Below are 19,420 nucleotides of genomic sequence, written 5' to 3' on the forward strand. Positions count from 1 at the left end.
GCTATTAAAGTGCATTCTGTACTACTTCGTCTTTTGGGAGCTCCTTAATCCTTATTCCTTTAACATTCCCTTCTTTCCCACCAAATCAGTTTGTTACCTATATTGGGCCAAACGTGTTTTGCTGTTGTATCTATTGGCTCAGCACATTAGAAACCTAAATAACTTGGGTTTTAAAATTTTAATTATTGATAGGGAAAGCTACGTTTTGAAGTTAATGATATGTCTGTGCTATCCACAAGTGGCTGAATTGCTTTTGTGGTTTGCTGACAATGCTTCTATGCACTTTTGTGCTTTTTCTTTTGCACTGTATCTAGAGAACATGCAGAGTTAGAAATCATTCTTTCTGAGGCATGCCAGGCTATGTACAATACAACAAGGAGTGCAAATGAAAGACAAACTCCCTGAGTGTACTCATTGAAAATTAGTGTCATAGTGTATTTCGAGATTTGTTAACACATCCAGCCCTCATTAAGGAAGGCATTAGATGAGAAAGAGATTGCTCGTGTCTACTTCAGTTAATCCTCTTATAACTTGTTTAATATCTACTGGGCAAACTCATTAAGTATTTCAAACAGCTGAATCTAGTGAATCTGTAAAGGTGGCTAGTAATGTAAATATATTCCCAGTAGTTAAAGCTTGTGTATTCTTTTTGTTAGGTATGCTATAATTCCAAATGTGTTAAGAGTGCACCAGTAGTGAAAATTGTTATACACAGTTGTTAAGATATAGAAGATGAGAAAATTATTTTTTTGGGTTGCACTCATGTATTTTGTTTCCTTCTATCTACCCCACATAATTTTTGTTGTTGCTTGTGTGGGATTGTAGATACTTTATTCTTATTTACTAGTTTAGTGTATTGGCAATGGCAATAAGTTAAGTTTTATATTTAATGATTGATATTACCTTTAGTGCTAGTGACTCAGGGGCTGTCTACAAGTGATGCGAAGCTGTATTACATTTGAGATTTGTAGCTTGAAAAAAGATTGAAGAAGCACTGCTGATGTGTAAAAGTAGCTTACATGTTTTGAAACATGTGATGTGATGATTAAAAAATTCCATTGGAATTTGGGTGCACAACAGAAATTACAATCCCAAATTAAATTGTAAGATTCACCTATTTTGTACGTAAGCAGCAGTTTTATATCTGTGCATCCATCTTGTTTGCGTATCCCTCTATTTCCCTTTTCTGTAACCACCAGTTGATATTGTCCTAACTATTGACCTTGTCACTAGCTCGGTTAGCTCAATTTAGAGCCTCAACTGTTTGTATACAACTTGCCCTGTTCTGTTTTAAATGTCTTTAATATTTAGGCTTTTATACATAGTGTACTCAGAATACTTTTTTCTTCCATGGAGTGTAGTATGAATCAACCACATTATTTAGGGTTTCGAATAACATGTAGATTTGACCAATTAAGAATAGCAGATTATTTTTCCAAAATGATATGAGTGAACCGAATGGGTTTTGTTTTTACAAACTGACAGATTCATTGTCCTGATTACTGCGGTTAATTTTGAACTCCAGATTTCATAAATTGAACTTAAATTACACCGGCTATTGTGGTGAGATTTGAACACAAGTTGACAGAAAATTTGCCTGGGGCTCTGAATCAGTTGTTGAGTGATATTATCACTCTGTCATTATCTCCTTGATTCTGTATTGTATCCATGTCTTTGATCATGAAGTTAAACAGGTCAATCAAATAGCTCACATTATTTCCTCTGCTACAACAAAAGCATCTCAAATTTTCAAATCTCAACTCACATTTATGTTCTCTCATCTCAAGCTACAGTCTGGAAAATCTACATTGCATTATTTTGCCTCATCTGTACCATGGAGCACAAACCTGCACGTTACATTCCTACTAAGCTTTGCCGTAGATCCCAATTTTAAATATTTTTAAAAATAATTCCATTCATTCATTCACCAGTATTGATGCTAATTGTATTTGTTGTTCGCCCTAATAGAAATGGTTTGCCTGGTGAAGGCATTCTCTCAATGTCAATAGATTGGAATTTGCAAGTCAGATGGTGTGTGAATCTGGGGCAGTGGTAACATATCATAGGGTACAGAGCACAGAGATAGTCGATTCTGCAATAACATGTGTTTCTTCAACGCGAATTGGCTTTAACACGATTGAAGAATTCAGACAGTTATTTGTCAAACGTGAACTTTCCTTACCTATATTGTCTATAACGCAATTCTGGCTCCATTAGTTTAAATGGTGCGGCTATTGCACAGTTTTGTTATAACAAAAGATCGGATGAAACCGGAACTATTGTGTTATGTCAGAACCAACTGTGGATCATTCTACCTAACCAGTCTGTACCAGTATTTCTACTTTTCCTGAACCTTTCCATCTTTCCTTATCCAAATCTATCTTTGTAACTATTTCACTCCAATACCTCCAAGTTCCACAATTTCCAGTTTTCTGGACCGAGCTGCCGCTGCCTCTGTGAATGTGCAATCACTCTCTACGTCTGTTCCTCCATCAGGATGGCCTGAAGAGTTTATGAATTTTTCCTTGAAAAGAGGCCTACGCAGTCCAAATCCACTTTCACCCTCCTTTGCTTCACTGGCAATTTTCTCATTTTGAACAACTTCTCCATTAACTCGTCTCATTTTCTCTAAGTCAAAGGTGTGACCATGGGTATCCACATAGGTCCATTCTATGCCTTTGTCGGATATGTGGAATTTGCCTTGTTCCAGTCCTACACAAGCCCCCACCAACAACCCTTTTTCTGAATCATCAACAATGGCTTCAGTGCTGTTTCCTACTCTTGTGTAGAATTAGAAAAATTAATCAGTTTCACATCCAATTTCTATCCTTCTCTCACTTCCAGCTGGTCCATTTCTGACTCTTCCCTTCTCTTCCTTGACTTCATCATTTCTATTTCTGAGGAGTTGCTGTCCACCATCGTCCATTATAAGCCTTGGTTACCTTGAATACACGGCCTCACACACCATTTCTTGGCAATTGTTCTCCTAGTTTCTCAGTTTCCATTGCATCTGTTCTGATGATACCACCTTGCACCGAGCTGTCTTCGACATGACCTACTTTTTCCTCAACTGAAGATCTCCTACTTGCCCCAATATGGTTGACTAGTCTTCTGGCTATCTCCAGTACTTCTGTCCTCCTTTTCAAAGCAACCATAGGATTTTCCTTGTCCTTACTTGCCATCCCACGAATCTTTGCACTCAAAGAATCATTTCTGCCATCTCCACTAGAATGTATCCACCAAACACAACATCTGCTTCCTTCCGTTGTCAGAATTCTAGATGGACTGTTTCCGGTGTGACGTCCCAGTCTAATCCTCTATCATTCCTAACACTTTCTCAATGTCTACGGCACCTTCCTGTGCAATCACAGAAAGTGTAATACTTGCCCATTCAATATTTCCCTCCTTGCTGTCTCCAACCACACCTTCTGGATTAAGTAGCATTTCACTTGTACTAGTTTGTTCTATTTGGTGCACACGATGAAGTCTCCTGTTCATTGGCGCACCCAAATGCAGACTGAGTGATCACTTTGCAGAACACCTCCAATCTGTAGGAATGACCTTGATGTAGTTGCTTGCCTTGTCAATACCCCAACTTACTCTTGTACAGTGGCCCAGTGGCTAACACTGCTGCCTCACAATGCCAGAGACCCGGGTTCAATTCATGCCATGGGCAACTATCTGTGTGGATTTTGCACATTCTCCCCGTGTCTGTGTGGGTTTCCTTCAGGTACTCTGGTTTCCCCCCACAGTCCAAAGATGTGCAGGTTAGGTGAATTGGCCATGCTAAATTGCCCATAGTGTTCGGTGAAGGGGTAAATGTCGGGGAATGAGTCTGGAAGGGTTGCTCTTCGGAGGGTCGGTGTGGACTTGTTGGGCCGAAGGGCCTGTTTCCACACTGGAAGTAATCTAATCTAATCTAATCTAATCTAATCTAATATTTCTGTACTCTGCTTTCTATAATGTTCCATTAAAGCACAATGCAAGCTCAAGCAACACCTCATTTTCTGCTTAGACTCTTTACAACTTCAAGGTCTCATAGAGTCATAGAGATGTACAGCATGGAAATAGACCCTTCGGTCCAACCTGTCCATGCTGACCAGATATCCCAACTCAACCTAGTCCCACCTGCCAGCACCTGGCCCATATCCCTCCAAATCCTTCCTATTCATATACCCATTCAAATGCCTCTTACATGTTGCAATTGTACCAGCCTCCACCACATCCTCTGGCAGCTCATTCCATACACGTACCATCCTCTGCGTGAAAAAGTTGCCCCTTAGATCTCATTTATATCTTTTCCCTCTCATGCTAAACCTATGCCCTCTAGTTCTGGACTCCCTGACCCCAGGGAAAAGACTTTGTCTATTTATCCTATCCATGCCCCTCTTAATTTTGTAAACCTGTATAAGGTCACCCCTCGGCCTCCGATGCTCCAGAGAAAGCAGCCCTTCTCGCTGTAGCTCAAATCCTCCAACCCTGGCAACATCCTTGGAAATCTTTTCAGACCCCTTTCAAGTTTCACAACATCTTTCCGATAGGAAGGAGACCAGAATTGCACGCAATATTCCAACAGTGGCCTAACCAATGTCCTATACAGCCGCAACATGACCTCCCAACTTCTGTACTCAATACTCTGACCAGAAAGGAAAGCATACCAAATGCCTTCACTATCTTATCTATCTGCGACTCCACTTTCAAGGAGCTATGAACCTGCACTCCAAGGTTTCTTTGTTCAGCAACACTCCCTAGGACCCTACCATTAAGTGTATAAGTCCTGCTAAGATTTGCTTTCCCAAAATGCAGCACCTCACATTTATCTGAATTAACTCCATCTGCCACTTCTCAGCCCATTGGCCCATCTGGTCAAGCTCGTGTTGTAATCTGAGGTAACCCTTTTCGCTGTCCACTACACCTCCAATTTTGGTGTCATCTTCAAACCTACTAACTGTACCTCTTATCCTCGCATCCAAATCATATATGTTAATGACCACAAGTCGAGGACCCAGCACCGATCCTTTTGGCACTCCACTGGTCACAGATCTCCAGTCTGAAAAACAATCCTCCACCACCACCCTCTGTCTTCTATCTTTGAGCCAGTTCTGTATCCAAATGGCTAGTACTCCCTATGTTCCGTGAGATCTAACCTTGCTAACCAGTCTCCCATGGGGAACCTTGTTAAACGCCTTACTGAAGTCCATATGGATCACATCTACTGCTCTGCCCTCATCAATCTTCATTGTTACCTCTTCAAAAAACTCAATCAAGTTTGTCAGACATGATTTCCCACACACAAAGCGATGTTGACTATCCCTAATCAGTCCTTGCCTTTCCAAATACATGTACATCCTGTCCCTCAGGATTCCCTCCAACAACTTGCCCACCACTGAGGTCAGGCTCACCGGTCTATAGTTCCCTGGCTTGTCTTTATCGCCCTTCTTAAAGAGTGGCACCACGTTTGCCAACCGTCAGTCTTCTGGCACCTCACCTGTGACTATTGTTGATACAAATATCTCAGCATAGCACATAGAACAATACAGCGTAGAACAGGCCTTCAGCTCTCGATGTTGTGCTGACCTTGAACTAATCTAAACTCATCCCCCTACGTTATTCCATCGTCATCCATATGCTTATCCAAGGATTGTGTAAATCTCCCTAATGTGGCTGAATTAAGTACATTGGCAGGCAGGGCATTCCATGCCCTTACCACTCTTCATAAAGAAATTGCCTCTGACATCTGTCTTACATCATCACCCCTCAATTTGTAGTTATGCCCCTCGTGGAAGCTGACGTCATCATCCTAGGAAAAAGACTTTCACTTGTCCACGCTACCTAATCATCTGATTATTTTGTTTGTCTCTTATCAAATCCCCTCTTAGCTGCCTTCTTTCCAATGAGAACAGATCCAAGTCTCTCAGTCTTAAGACCTTCGCTCCAGTCCAATCAACATCCTGATAAATCTCCGCACCTTTTCCAATGCTTCTACATCCTGTAATGGGATGACCAGAACTGTACACAATATTCCAAGTGCGGCCATACTAGCGTTTCGTACAGTTGCAGCATGACGTTACGGCTCTGGAGCTCAATCCCTCTACCAATAAAACCTAGCACTCCATATGTCTTCTTAACAGCACTATCCACCTGGGTGGCAACCTTCAGGGATCTATGTACATGGACTCCCAAGATTCACACAATCAAGAATTTTTCCGTTGACCCAGTATTCTGTCTTCCTGTTATTCTTCCCAAAGTGAATCACCTCGCATTTAGCTGCATTCAACTCCATTTGCCACTTCTCAGCCCAATTCTGCAGTTTACCCAAGTCCCCCTGCAACCTGTAACATTCTTCCACACTGTTCACGACTCCACCAACTTTAGTGTCAACTGCAAACTTACTAACCCATCCACCTATGTCCACGTCTAAGTCATTTATAAAAATGACAAACAGCGTTGGTCACAAAACAAATCTCTGTGGCACACCACTAGTAACCAGACTCCAGGCTGAATATTTTCCATCAAGCACCACTTGCTGCCTTCTTTCAGAAAGCCAGTTTCTAATCCAAACTGCTAAATCACCCCAATCCCATGCCTCTGCATTTTCTCCAACAGGCTACGACATGGTACCTTATCAAAGGCTTTACTGAGGTCCATGTACACCACGTTAACTGCCATAACCTCATCCACAAGCTTGGTCACCTTCTCAAGAAACTGAGGTTTGTGAGACATGACCTGCCTTTGACAAAACCATTTTGACTATCTGAAATCAAATTGTTGCTTGCTAACTGATTATAAATCCTATCTCTTATAATCCTTTCCAAAAGTTTCCCTACAACAGACATAAGGCTCACTGGTCTATAATTACCTGAGTCATCTCTACTGCCCTTCTTGAACAAGGGTATAACATCTGCACACCTCCACTCCTCTGGTACTAAACCTGTAGACAATGATGACTCAAAGATCAAAGCCAAAGCCCCTGTCATCTCCTCCCTTGCTTCCCAGAGAATCCTCCGATAAATCCTATCCAGCCCATGGAACTTGTCTACTATCACTCCTTCTAGAATTGATAGCACCTCCTCCTTACTAACCTCGATCATTTCTAGTCTAATATCTCGTATCTCATTCTTCTCCTGTACAATATTGTCCTTTTCCTGAGTGAAGACCGATGAGAAATATTCGTTAACACCTCTCTGATCTCCACAGGGTCCACACACAATTTCCCAATTCTGTCTTTGACTGTCCCTATTCCTACCTTTAGTCATCCTTTTATTCCTCACATACCTATAGAAAGCTTTCAGATTCTCCTTTATTCTACCTTCTAAAGACTGCTCATGTCCCCTCTTTTTTTGCTCCTCTTAACTCTCTCTTTAAATCCTTCCTAACTAATTTGTAACTCTCCATCACCTTATCCGAGCCATCTCGTCTCATTGTCATGTAAGTCTCCTCCTCCTGCTTAACAAGAGATGCAATTTCTGTAGTAAACCACAATTCCCTTACCTTATCACTTCCTCCCTGCCTGACAGTGACATCCAATCAAGGACATGCAATATCTGTTCCTTCGACCACTCCACATTTCAATTGTCCCCATCCCCTGCATTTTGCTATCCCATTCTATGCATCCTAAGTCTTGCCTAATCACATTATAATTGCCCTTGCCCCTTCGATAATTCTTGTCCTGTGGCATGTTCCTATCCCTTTCCATCGATAAACTAAACGTAACTGAATTATGGTCACTCTCTCCAAAGTGCTCCCCTACCACTAAATCAAACACCTGGCCTGGTTCATTACCAAGCACCAGATCCAGTGTGGCCTCCCCTCTTGTCGGCTCTTCGACATAGTGTCAGAAAACCCTACTGCACACATTGGACAAAAACTGATCTATACAACGTACGAGAGCATTTTCAGTCAATGTTGGGGAAGTTACAGTCACCCATAATGAATCAAGCTGATTCTATTTCTAATGTAGGAATTTATAACGTATTACATGGCTTGACTGCCAGCAGATTGTGCGTTTTTTGAACAAAATTGAATGTATCTGCAAATATTCTGCCAATACAAATTCACCCCATAGACCTATGTGTGTGCGTGCGTGCGTGCATGAGAGCGCATGTGTATGAGAGAGGTATGGATAAAATTGAGGGATTGCATTTTGCTAAAGCAAGGAAGGGCAGGACTTGTACAGTTAATGGTAGGGCCCTGGGTTGTGTTGTAAAAGAGAGTCATGGGGTTTGGGACTTGAAGATGTCATACCTTGAACAATTTTAGATTAAATCTTTCATCTTTTAGAATGGGTTTCTGTTCTTTGGTATGTTAATCCCAGAACTCCTTTTAAATATCAAATCTCAAGAATGTAATTTAAATGCAGAGCTTTTCCTTCATTGTGTGAAAAGGTTGCTCCTGAGGGTCTTGATATATCATTTTCCCCCTCACCCAAAACATATGCCGTCTAGTTCTGGAGTCACCCCACCCACCCACCCACCTTAAATAAAAATTGATTTTGCTTCCTCCCCTCATCCCTCTCCCTCCCAGGATGAAGAGTTGCCCAGAGGGAGGCAGATCACTTAAACTTGACAGGGACACTTCCGCATTGTGACGTCATCAGTGGAACGAGACCCAAAACATGCTGCCGGACTGCGCTTGCTCCGTGCGGCCAGCGGCCACTGGCCCGCACTGCCCTGTACAGTTTCCAAAAGTCCTTTACCTTCAAAGAACCCCCACAGTTTGGAGCAAAGCCATTCGGCCTAACAAGTCCACACTGACCTTCCGAAGCGTAACCCACCCACACCCATTCCCCTACCCCTCTACATTTCTACATTTACCCCTGACTAATACACCTCACCTGCATATTCCTATGCACTAAGGGTAATTTAGCATGGTCAATCCATCCTAACCTGCACAACACTTGACCCTATGTGAACTGGAGCCTCTACAGGTGCAAGCAGCCTGTGAAGCCCTTCTCAAACTGAAAACTGGTGAATGACCACTCCTGCATGTGGACCCACTGGTGTGTCAGCTGCTTAACCGAGCAAATATAACCCTTCCCGTACTTGGGACACCTGAAGGCCCGCCCCCCCGCCAGAGTGGAGCTGCTCGTGTCTTCGCAGGTGGCTCACCTGACTGAACCCCTCCCCACACTCTGAGCAGGTGAACGGCCTCTACTCCGTGTGGACCCGCTGATGCATCAGCGGGGAGGAGGAAACGCTGAAGGCCTTCCTACACTCTGGGCAGCTGAAAGGCCTCTGCCCCGTGTGGGCCTGCTGATGCTTCAACAGGGAGGATGAATCGCTGAAGGCCTTCCCGCGCTCTGGGCAGCTGAAGGGCCTCTTTTCCCCCCTCCTCTCCCCCCCCCCCCCCACCCCCCCGTGTGGATCCGCCGGTGGGTCAGCAGGGTGGATAAAGCCCTTCCTGCACTCGGCACAGGTGAACGGCCTCTCCTGTGTGGACCCGCTGGTGGGTCAGTAGGTTGGAGGCCTGGGTAAATCCCTTCCCGCATTCAGGGCTTCTGAAGGCCTTTCTCCTGTGTGGATCCGCCGGTGGGTCAGCAGGGCAGAGGCGTGGTAAAAGCCCTTCCCACACTCCAGGCAGGGGAACTGCCGCTCCCTGGTGTGACTGCGCTGATGCGTCTCCAGGATAGACAGGGCACAGAAGCCCTTCCCGCAGTCGCCATACTTCCACGGTTTCTCAACAGGGCAGGATTCCTCGGGTCTCTCCATGGCCGAACCTTCAGCTGCACACAAACGCGTGTACAGCCCCTCTCTGCCGTGGGTTCCTCTTTCCAGGCCGTATAACTGTTTCAGGCTCCACACTCAGTGCACTGCAACGGTAGGGTCACTCATCCAGTCCCACTGATGCTGAAAACGTACTCAAACAGGAACCAAAAGGCTTTGCGCCTTTTCACAGAACCACAGTCAAAAATTGTTGGGGTCCCGATGGATTGAGTGACTGCTTTGACGTCAATGTCTGACAATGTTGAATTATATAACTTCAAAAACTGACAGCATTATACCTATTCTCCATTTTTTAGATTCTCTGCCCTCCCCAGTTTACTGTCACTCCTTCCAGCCTTGTCTTGTTTACTTCACTCTTAGTAGAGAGGACCCATTCTCCCCCTTTCACACCTTAATTTACACATGTTTTACATCTCCACTTCTGTTACACCATGATTAACAACCCTTAAATCTTTTGCACTGGCCTCTGCTGTCTTGCTCCTCTGCCTTTGTCAAAAGTATACACAAAAAAAGCTCAAAGCCTTTCAGTTCTGAAGAAGTTATGCCAGACTTGAAACCAACTCTGTTTCTCTGATGGCAGATTTTGCCAGACCTGCAGAGTTCCCTTCAAATAATTGTCCTGCTCCCCTTTAATCTGATACTGTTTTCCTGTTAACTACTTCATACTCTTCAATGCAGAAGGTTCTTCTAAATTCTCTATTCTATTTTGTACTGATTATATTTTCTTTACGGTCGCTCATTATGCTCTTCCCCACGAGAGAAATTATTCTCTGATATCTACCATATCAAAACCATCTAGACCAGTATGCTGTTCTTTTCCTAATATTCATACATATATACTTGCACATTTCTGGTATCATCTTCCAAGCCCTCTCCAGTGCCTTACTTTTGTAAAATAAACTCATTCACAGAATGAGGGCACTGCTGGCTCTGTCAACACGTATTGGCCATCCCTAGTTGCCCAGAGGACAGTTAATAATCAACTGACTCTGGAGTCATTTTCCCTCAAGGACATTAGTGAACCAGATGGGTTTTTAAACAACAATTGACGATGTATTTGTGGTCATTTTAGACACTTAATATCAGATTTTTATTGATTTCAAATTTCACTTTCTGCCATGGTAGAATTCGAACAGACATTCCCAAAACTTGGTCTTTGGATTAAAGGTGCAAAGATAATACCACTCGACCATCGCCTTTCCTCTTTATAAGTTGGTGACTAGAATCACACGCAGTACTCCCAACTGCAATCTAACCAAGATTTGACACCGGTTTAGCATAGTATATTTTCTTTTCAATTCTATTCCTCTAGAAATAAAACCTAATGTTTTCTTCTCTTTTGTATTAATAACCTGTTACACAGCCCTTTGTTCCTTTACTTTAACTAGACTTGCACTTTGCAAGTAATAAGTGGTCTTTTTTTAAATGTACTATCTAATTTTTTTAAACACACTTTGCCAATTACTTGCCTATTCATTCATGGGTTGCAGATGTTTATTGCCCAACCCAAGCTCCACTTGAGAACAAGATGGTGATTAACCATCTTCAACTGCGACAGCCCACGATCTGTACATAAAGGAAGGAATTCTGGGATTTTGATCCAATAAAACTGAAGGAGCAAAAATATATTTCCAAGTCAGGATAGAGAAATGCTTGAAGTGGAAGTTGTAGTTGATTTTCTCAAGTATTTACTGCCCTCGTCCTTCGAGATTAACGCAATCATGGGAATGGAAGGTGCTGTCTGAGGGAGCTTGCTGAATTTCTTGAAGAGTTTCCAAATTCCCTTCTGTAATTTGTTGCACTCCTCAATAGTGACAATCACCTCCAATTTGATGTTACCTGCAAATTCAGGGATTTTGATTCCAAAATGTAATTGTTTGATGCATATTATTAAATACCTTCTTTTGTATTCACTCATGGGACAGTATTTATTGCCCGTACCTGTTAGGTCTTGAGAAGGTGATGGTGAGCTGCGTTCTTGAACTGTTGTCATCCACATGCTATAGATTGACCCACAATACCCTTCAGGAGGGAATTCCAGGATTTTGACCCAGCGACAGTGAAGGAATGATGATATATTTCCAAGTCAGGATGGTGAGTGGCTGGGAGGGGAACTTGCAGATGGGGATCCCATATATCTGTTGACCTTGTCCTTATAAATGGAAGTTATCATAGGTTTGGAAGGTGCTGTCTAAAGAGGTTTGGTGAATTTCTGCAGTGCATCTTGTAGATGGTGCACACTGCTGCTACTGAATGCCGGTGGTGGAGAGATGCTTTTCCTATAATTTAAATGCTGCAAATGCACTCCATTTGAACCAGGAAGATTTTATCCTCTTTGAGTTTAATTTGGTTTATTCCATGTATCCCATTATATATTAATGCCAATAATCTGTTTCCCCTGCTTATCATTACATGTCTTCCTGGTAAACACTGAAGCAGAATAAATGTTGAATGTTCCTGCCATTTCTCAATTGTTATTTCCTATTCATATCACCTTTTTTTCTTGATTTGCCTATAAAATCTTTCTATTTTGTTTTATGTTCCATGGTGAGTTAATTTTATAATTTCTCTTTGCCTTCATAATTGTTTTCTTTAATTTCTGTCATGGTGCCTAATCATGCAAACTTCTGCTATGTACTTCGTGAATACCTTTTTCCTAATCCTCAGTTGTTCCCGATTGTCTTAATTCATCCATAGAATTTCACTTGTGTTTAATTGATTAACTTCTTTTAATGGAATGTGTTTCCCATGCTCTGTTGAACACTCTTTTAAATGTTTCCAATCATTATTCTGCATTGTTGTTTGGCAATCTGTTGCACCATTTATTCTCCCATGTTCCATTTTTAGATCCACAAACAGCTTTTGTTTTCACCAGTGTATTAGCTTGGCTGTCATTGTACTTAGCTTTTTCTTTATCATCATAAAGCTTGCTGTATTATGATCACTATTGTCTAGATGTTCCCAGTGTTTACTGTTGTTACCTGTCTGATGTCTCTTATTTATCCTCGACTTCTATGGTTATAGGTTATCCATTTTACGTACTTATTTTAATGACTTGTAAACCTGTATCCCAAATTCTACTATTTAAGTATGATTGTTATTTTGCTTTCACAATGGATCTGTCATAATTGTATTCCATTCCACCTGCCGTTTTGCTTGTTCATCTATCTTCTCCTTAGCCTCATTAGACATTTGTCCTCAGAATTATTTATTTACAATGTTTTATATTTTAGTATCACTTAAGTAGTTGTGTTGTGCTGCCTCTTAGCTTTCACTCAAATTGTTGTCCACAATGAACAGAAACAGTTTGAGAACAGAGCGAAACTGAATCACTACTCTGTTCTAATCTATACTGACAACTATCCTCAATTACTACTTTATGTCTTGCCATCTGCTAGAAAATATTGTAAACACTCAACAGATCAAACAACAACTGAGGAGAGAGGAAAGTAGGGTTAATGGTTCAAAGGCTTTCTGCAAGTTTGTATACATCAACTGAATTTCATGCATAACTGTCACCTCCATAAAAATAACATGTTGCAGGTTAGTCGAGTCTGATCTTTCTTTCTGAAATCTTCAAAAACTCTACATATTTCCCAACCACAGATTTTAAACTTTAAAGAAAAGATGTAATATTTCAGAAGATAATCGAACAACAACAATTCTGCTTGGAACATGGAATTCAATAATTAAGTTACAAAGGCAAATAGAAATAACATAATTAATGTTTTCAGATGTGGAGTGTGTTTGATCAAAACTTGAAGTGAAAGTACTTTCAAAACAAGAAACCTTTCACATTCAATAATGTGGCATACATTAATACAATTATTATGTAATATGTATTCTGAATCCAAATTTGGAACCCAAATTCTGGAATGAAGCAGGGAAAGACTACTTTTCCAGTTCACCACCACCTTGTTATGTTGGGCCCCAACTTAAGTTTGCTTCACAGTATGAAATGAGTGTATATAGCTGTAAATAGTTTAAATACTCCCAGGTACAAGTCTAAAACTCAGTATCATTCTTTTCTTTGTGTATGAAGCACCCATAACTCTCAATGGTAATTCTCATCTGATAATGCATTCTGTGGAAAGACCCTGTTTTCACTGGAGAAATGAGCTTTATTTGGAAATGTACCATTTTTTCTCGTCAAAATAAGATCAAAGCACAGTTGGCCAAGCTTAAATTATTTACATTTACAGGAATAAACAAAAGGAAGCCATCTAAGCCTTTATAATTTAAGATTATGTATTTGTCTCACCACACTGAAAATCTCATCCAAAAATCAAACTAGAGCATTATGTTGCAATGGCAAAATTTGCTGTGGCTTTTCAAATTTTTGGTTTCAAGCTTCCATTTACTCAAAATTAGAGTTGATTAGGAAACTACAACTTGCAACTTAGTGACAGATAGATAGTGAAGTTGAGAAATGGAAAGGATACATAACCCTTTCACAGGATAAAATGAGAAAAGAAACTTCTGAAGATGCATAGGTGATAACATTGTTATAAATAAAGCTCACGTTTGTAAATGTATTACTTCTTCACATCCTCACCTGTCCGTTGCCTACTTCAATCTGCTTTTCACCATAATAAAAGTAACTCAGATTTTTATTTTTGTATTTTCCTTTATATGAGCAAAAGTTAAAATGGTAAAATACAAAGGTTTGAATTTAACCTGCACAATTTATTAAGTTGTTAAGAAATAAAAGACGTCAATGTATTCCCCCTTCACAGCAACTGTCCTATTGATTGACATTGTAACTACAGTTTCAAGAATCAAGCTACATCGTTTTTAGTCCATACCATGTTTGAACCCTGTTTAAGAGACCGACATCTTTCTCTAATTTCCAGCATAACATAGCATCATCTTATTGTTCATGACTGATGAGTGACCATCTTGTCCAGCTCTCAACTGACTGACTGATAATCCCCTGTTTGGCTGTACTGAACCTGAAGGACTGACCGTGGCTTCCTACCTGAATTGTAATGATACAGCACCCTCAACATTGACTGCCTTTAGCATCGAAATATGTCTCTAGACTGATTTTGGACAATGCCCTTGATTTATTGTGTCATTGCACCTGATTGACAACAGTTCCCCTTGGCTTGACTCGGAGCTACTCCTTCAGACGTTGAGGCAGCTGTTTGTTTGAAGCACATTCAGAGTCTTTGCTATGTAAGCTGCTGGCACCTGCTGCAGGTGTGAGATTGATGTAGCTTGGTGCCTGAAAATACTATGTCTCCTTGACTGACTGATGCTGGTAACATGAAAAGCTTTGTGTCTGAGCATGATAGAAGTATGGTGATTCTGTATAATGCAGCAATGTATTAAAAAGCATCAAAGTAGTAGCGAGTTTTGAGAAGATTTCTAGCGCAGGTTGAGGTTCTGGATGTAGGTTTGCTTGCTGAGCTAGAAGGTTTGTTTTCAGATGTTTCGTCACCATATTTGGTACTGTTAGTGAGTCTCAGCATGAAGCACCAGTGGTTATGGCCTGCTTTTTATTTAGAGTCATAAGGATGTACAGTATGGAAACAGACCCTTTGGTCCAACTCGTCCATGCTAACCAGATATCCCAACCTAATCTAGTCCCACTTGCTAGCACCCTGCCCACATCCCTCCAAACCCTTCCTCTCCATATACCCATCCAGGTGCCTTTTAAATGTTGCAATTGTATTAGCCTTCAACACTTCCTCTGGCAGCTCATTCCACAGATGTATCACCCTCAGTGTGAAAGTGTTGCCCCTTAGGTCACTTTTATATCTTTCCCCTCTCACCCTAAACCAATACCCTCTAGTTCTGGGCTCCCCCATCCCAGGAAAAAGACTTTGTCTATTTATCCAATCCATGCCCCTCATGATTTTATAAACTTCTGTAAGCTCACCCCTCAGCACCACATTAGCAATCAGAACAGGAGAAGGGTATTAGACTCCTACTGTTTATCAATGAAGTGGTGACTGGTCTGTATCCTGACTCTGAATGCCCTTGCCTAATAAAATAAAGAAAAAAACCTCAATCTTAAATTTAAACTGATCAAATCGAATCTTCTGAGGCAGCTAAGAGGCCACTTAGAATGAAGAAAGGGCTCTACTGACCCCCTTCGAGGCACGACGCTAGCAGAAAACCTCTCACTGTCTCTCTAACGCCTATACTGCCTTCCAAACTCCTAAACACACACAGTCCTTACAGTGTGGAAGCAGGTCACTCAGCCTACACCGACCTTGTGAAAATCAGCCCAACCAAGTACTCTATCCCGGTAACCCTGCATTTCCAGTGGCCAATCCCACCCTAACCTGCACATCCCTGGACATCACTGGGCAATCCAGCATGGCCAATCCACCCCGACCCACACGCCCCTGGACTGAGGGAAGAACCCATGTATACATGGGGTGGCACGGTGGCTCAGTGGTTAGCACTGCTGTCTCATAGCATCTCGACTTTGGTTACTGGGTCTGGGTGGGTTACGCTGCAGGGATTCTACGCTGTCGGGATTCTAATATGCAAACTCTGCGCAGCCTGAGGCTGAAATCAAACCCGGGCCCTTGGCTCTGCAAGGCAGCAGTACCAACCACCGAGCCGCTACACGTTGTATTTTCAGGGTTCTAGCTAGGTGTGCAAACATCGTTCAAAGTATTATCTTTGGACCACACCAACCATTTCATAACAAGGATCAAGTTAAAAATCACAACATTGTGGGAGTGTGGCTTTGTTAGTCAAGGTCAGTATTACAGTTGCAGAAAGGACGTTTGAGGATTCATCTATTGAGGTAGTATGGGCTGAGATTAGAAACAGGAAAGGAGAGGTTACCTTGTTGGGGGTTTTCTATCGGCCTCTAAACAGTTCCAAGATGTGGAGGATAGGATAGCAAAGATGTTCCTCGATAGGAGCGAGAATGACAGGGTAGTTGTTATGGGCACTTTAATTTTCCAAATATTGACTGGGAATACTATAGTTCAAGTACTGTTTATTGTCCTCCATCTTTGTACCTTGCATGCTTGTATAAATATTTGTTATGCCACTCCAAACAATCCAACTATTGCTGAAGCAGTACTAAAACATGGCTTCTCTTCATGTGCCATTACTGTTAACTTCTACTTGTAGCTCACCCAGAATGGATAGTGTACACTTCCCTCTGGTTAGCTGTTGGAGAATTCAAAGCTAATGTCTTCAGTTCTTGTTATGTGTTGTTACTATTGATTTCATTCCACCTTCGCCAGTCCTGTCTCTGGATAAACCAGACAGCACTACTATGAATTGAGCTTCTCACTGCTATTGTTATCTTTTGCAAAGACTGTCTTTTTCTGCTCTTTTGGCGCTTTTTTGTTTACCTTCACTCAAGCCTCAGGTTTAGTCTATAATTTGTGCATTTATCAGTTTAAATTCTCGTATTCCAATTATATCCTGGCTGAATTCTCATTCTGTGCTCTAATTTTTAGCTCGTTCAAAACTCTGGTACCTCTATGCTATTTTGAACTTCTTTGCTTTGCTATAGACCCCAAGTGCACAAACTGCGTGGCTCTTAAAAATCCATTGTCTCCACCTTGTTATTTTTGTGTTTAAATCCCTGCATGGCCTTCTCTCCCTACCTCTTTAACCTCGCCCTGTAAATATACGGAACTGTGCATTCTGCTGACAACTTCTGAATTTCCCCATCCCTCGTCCGATTAAAAAGCAGTGCTTTTTGTTCTTGGTAAGGGACTGAGCTTTCAAAACATTACAATTATAGCATTAAAGGTGTGACTACTGAACAAACGTTCAGTATAAGTCGAACTGTTGATGCTGCACATTGATCAGGCTATTGATTTGCAGTGACTACATGGGACAGAATCAGTTTTTATTAGTGGCAATAACCCACACTTTCTTGTATTTTTGAAACCACATCCTAGCAACGCTCTTTGTAACGACAGCCACGAAATCATTTGGTGATACAACAGCAAATTTTATTTTTAATTAAGAAATTTTAAGGTTTTTTGGTTACTGTTTTGCCAATCACATCACATTGCATGGTTTTTCGTATTTAAATTAAAACTCAAACCATCGGCCTTTCATATTATAATGAGAAGTGGGATGGGATGTGATCTCAGTTGGAGGTACATATGAACATGGCAGATTGGACAAATTCTTCCCTCTCTGCCTGTGCTCTCCTCTCTGCGCGCTCGCTCGCTCTCTCTCTCTCTCTCTCTCTCACACTCTCTCTCTTTGTGCGCTCTCTCTTTGTGCGCTCTCGCTGTGCGCGCTCTCTCTCTCTGTGCGCGCTCTCTCTCTGTGCGTCTCTCTGTGCGCGCTCGCTCTCTCTGTGCGCGCTCGCTCTCTCTGTGCGCGCTCGCTCTCTCTGTGCGCGCTCGCTCTCTCTGTGCGCGCTCGCTCTCTCTGTGCGCGCTCGCTCTCTCTGTGCGCGCTCGCTCTCTCTGTGCGCGCTCGCTCTCTCTGTGCGCGCTCGCTCTCTCTGTGCGCGCTCGCTCTCTCTGTGCGCGCTCGCTCTCTCTGTGCGCGCTCGCTCTCTCTGTGCGCGCTCGCTCTCTCTGTGCGCGCTCGCTCTCTCTGTGCGCGCTCGCTCTCTCTGTGCGCGCTCGCTCTCTCTGTGCGCGCTCGCTCTCTCTGTGCGCGCTCGCTCTCTCTGTGCGCGCTCGCTCTCTCTGTGCGCGCTCGCTCTCTCTGTGCGCGCTCGCTCTCTCTGTGCGCGCTCGCTCTCTCTGTGCGCGCTCGCTCTCTCTGTGCGCGCTCGCTCTCTCTGTGCGCGCTCGCTCTCTCTGTGCGCGCTCGCTCTCTCTGTGCGCGCTCGCTCTCTCTGTGCGCGCTCGCTCTCTCTGTGCGCGCTCGCTCTCTCTGTGCGCGCTCGCTCTCTCTGTGCGCGCTCGCTCTCTCTGTGCGCGCTCGCTCTCTCTGTGCGCGCTCGCTCTCTCTGTGCGCGCTCGCTCTCTCTGTGCGCGCTCGCTCTCTCTGTGCGCGCTCGCTCTCTCTGTGCGCGCTCGCTCTCTCTGTGCGCGCTCGCTCTCTCTGTGCGCGCTCGCTCTCTCTGTGCGCGCTCGCTCTCTCTGTGCGCGCTCGCTCTCTCTGTGCGCGCTCGCTCTCTCTGTGCGCGCTCGCTCTCTCTGTGCGCGCTCGCTCTCTCTGTGCGCGCTCGCTCTCTCTGTGCGCGCTCGCTCTCTCTGTGCGCGCTCGCTCTCTCTGTGCGCGCTCGCTCTCTCTGTGCGCGCTCGCTCTCTCTGTGCGCGCTCGCTCTCTCTGTGCGCGCTCGCTCTCTCTGTGCGCGCTCGCTCTCTCTGTGCGCGCTCGCTCTCTCTGTGCGCGCCCGCTCTCTCTGTGCGCGCTCGCTCTCTCTGTGCGCCCTCGCTCTCTCTGTGCGCGCTCGCTCTCTCTGTGCGCGCTCGCTCTCTCTGTGCGCGCTCGCTCGCTCTGTGCGCGCTCGCTCTGTGCGCGCTCGCTCTGTGCGCGCTCTCTCGCTCTGTGCGCGCTCTCTCGCTCTGTGCGCGCTCTCTCGCTCTGTGCGCGCTCGCTCGCTCTGTGCGCGCTCGCTCGCTCTGTGCGCGCTCGCTCGCTCTGCGCACTCACTCGTTCTCTCGCTCTCTGCGCTCGCTCTCGCTCTCTCGCTCGCTCTCTCTGCGCTCTATGCGCTCTCTCGCTCTGCGCGCGCTCTCTCTGTGCGCGCTCTCTCTCTGCGCGCGCTCTCTCTCTCTGCGCGCGCTCTCTCTCTCTGC

The 19,420-nt window shown here is 43.6% G+C and overlaps 1 protein-coding gene across 9 annotated transcripts in view; it reads left to right on the forward strand.

Moving 5' to 3' along the window:
* Positions 1–19,420, forward strand: part of LOC122556577 (rap guanine nucleotide exchange factor 6-like) — a 375,201-nt gene that overhangs the window by 171,511 nt on the left and 184,270 nt on the right. The window lies entirely within an intron of this gene.

The sequence above is a fragment of the Chiloscyllium plagiosum genome, chromosome 14, assembly GCF_004010195.1.
Source record: "Chiloscyllium plagiosum isolate BGI_BamShark_2017 chromosome 14, ASM401019v2, whole genome shotgun sequence".
NCBI classification, from domain to species: Eukaryota; Metazoa; Chordata; class Chondrichthyes; order Orectolobiformes; family Hemiscylliidae; genus Chiloscyllium; species Chiloscyllium plagiosum.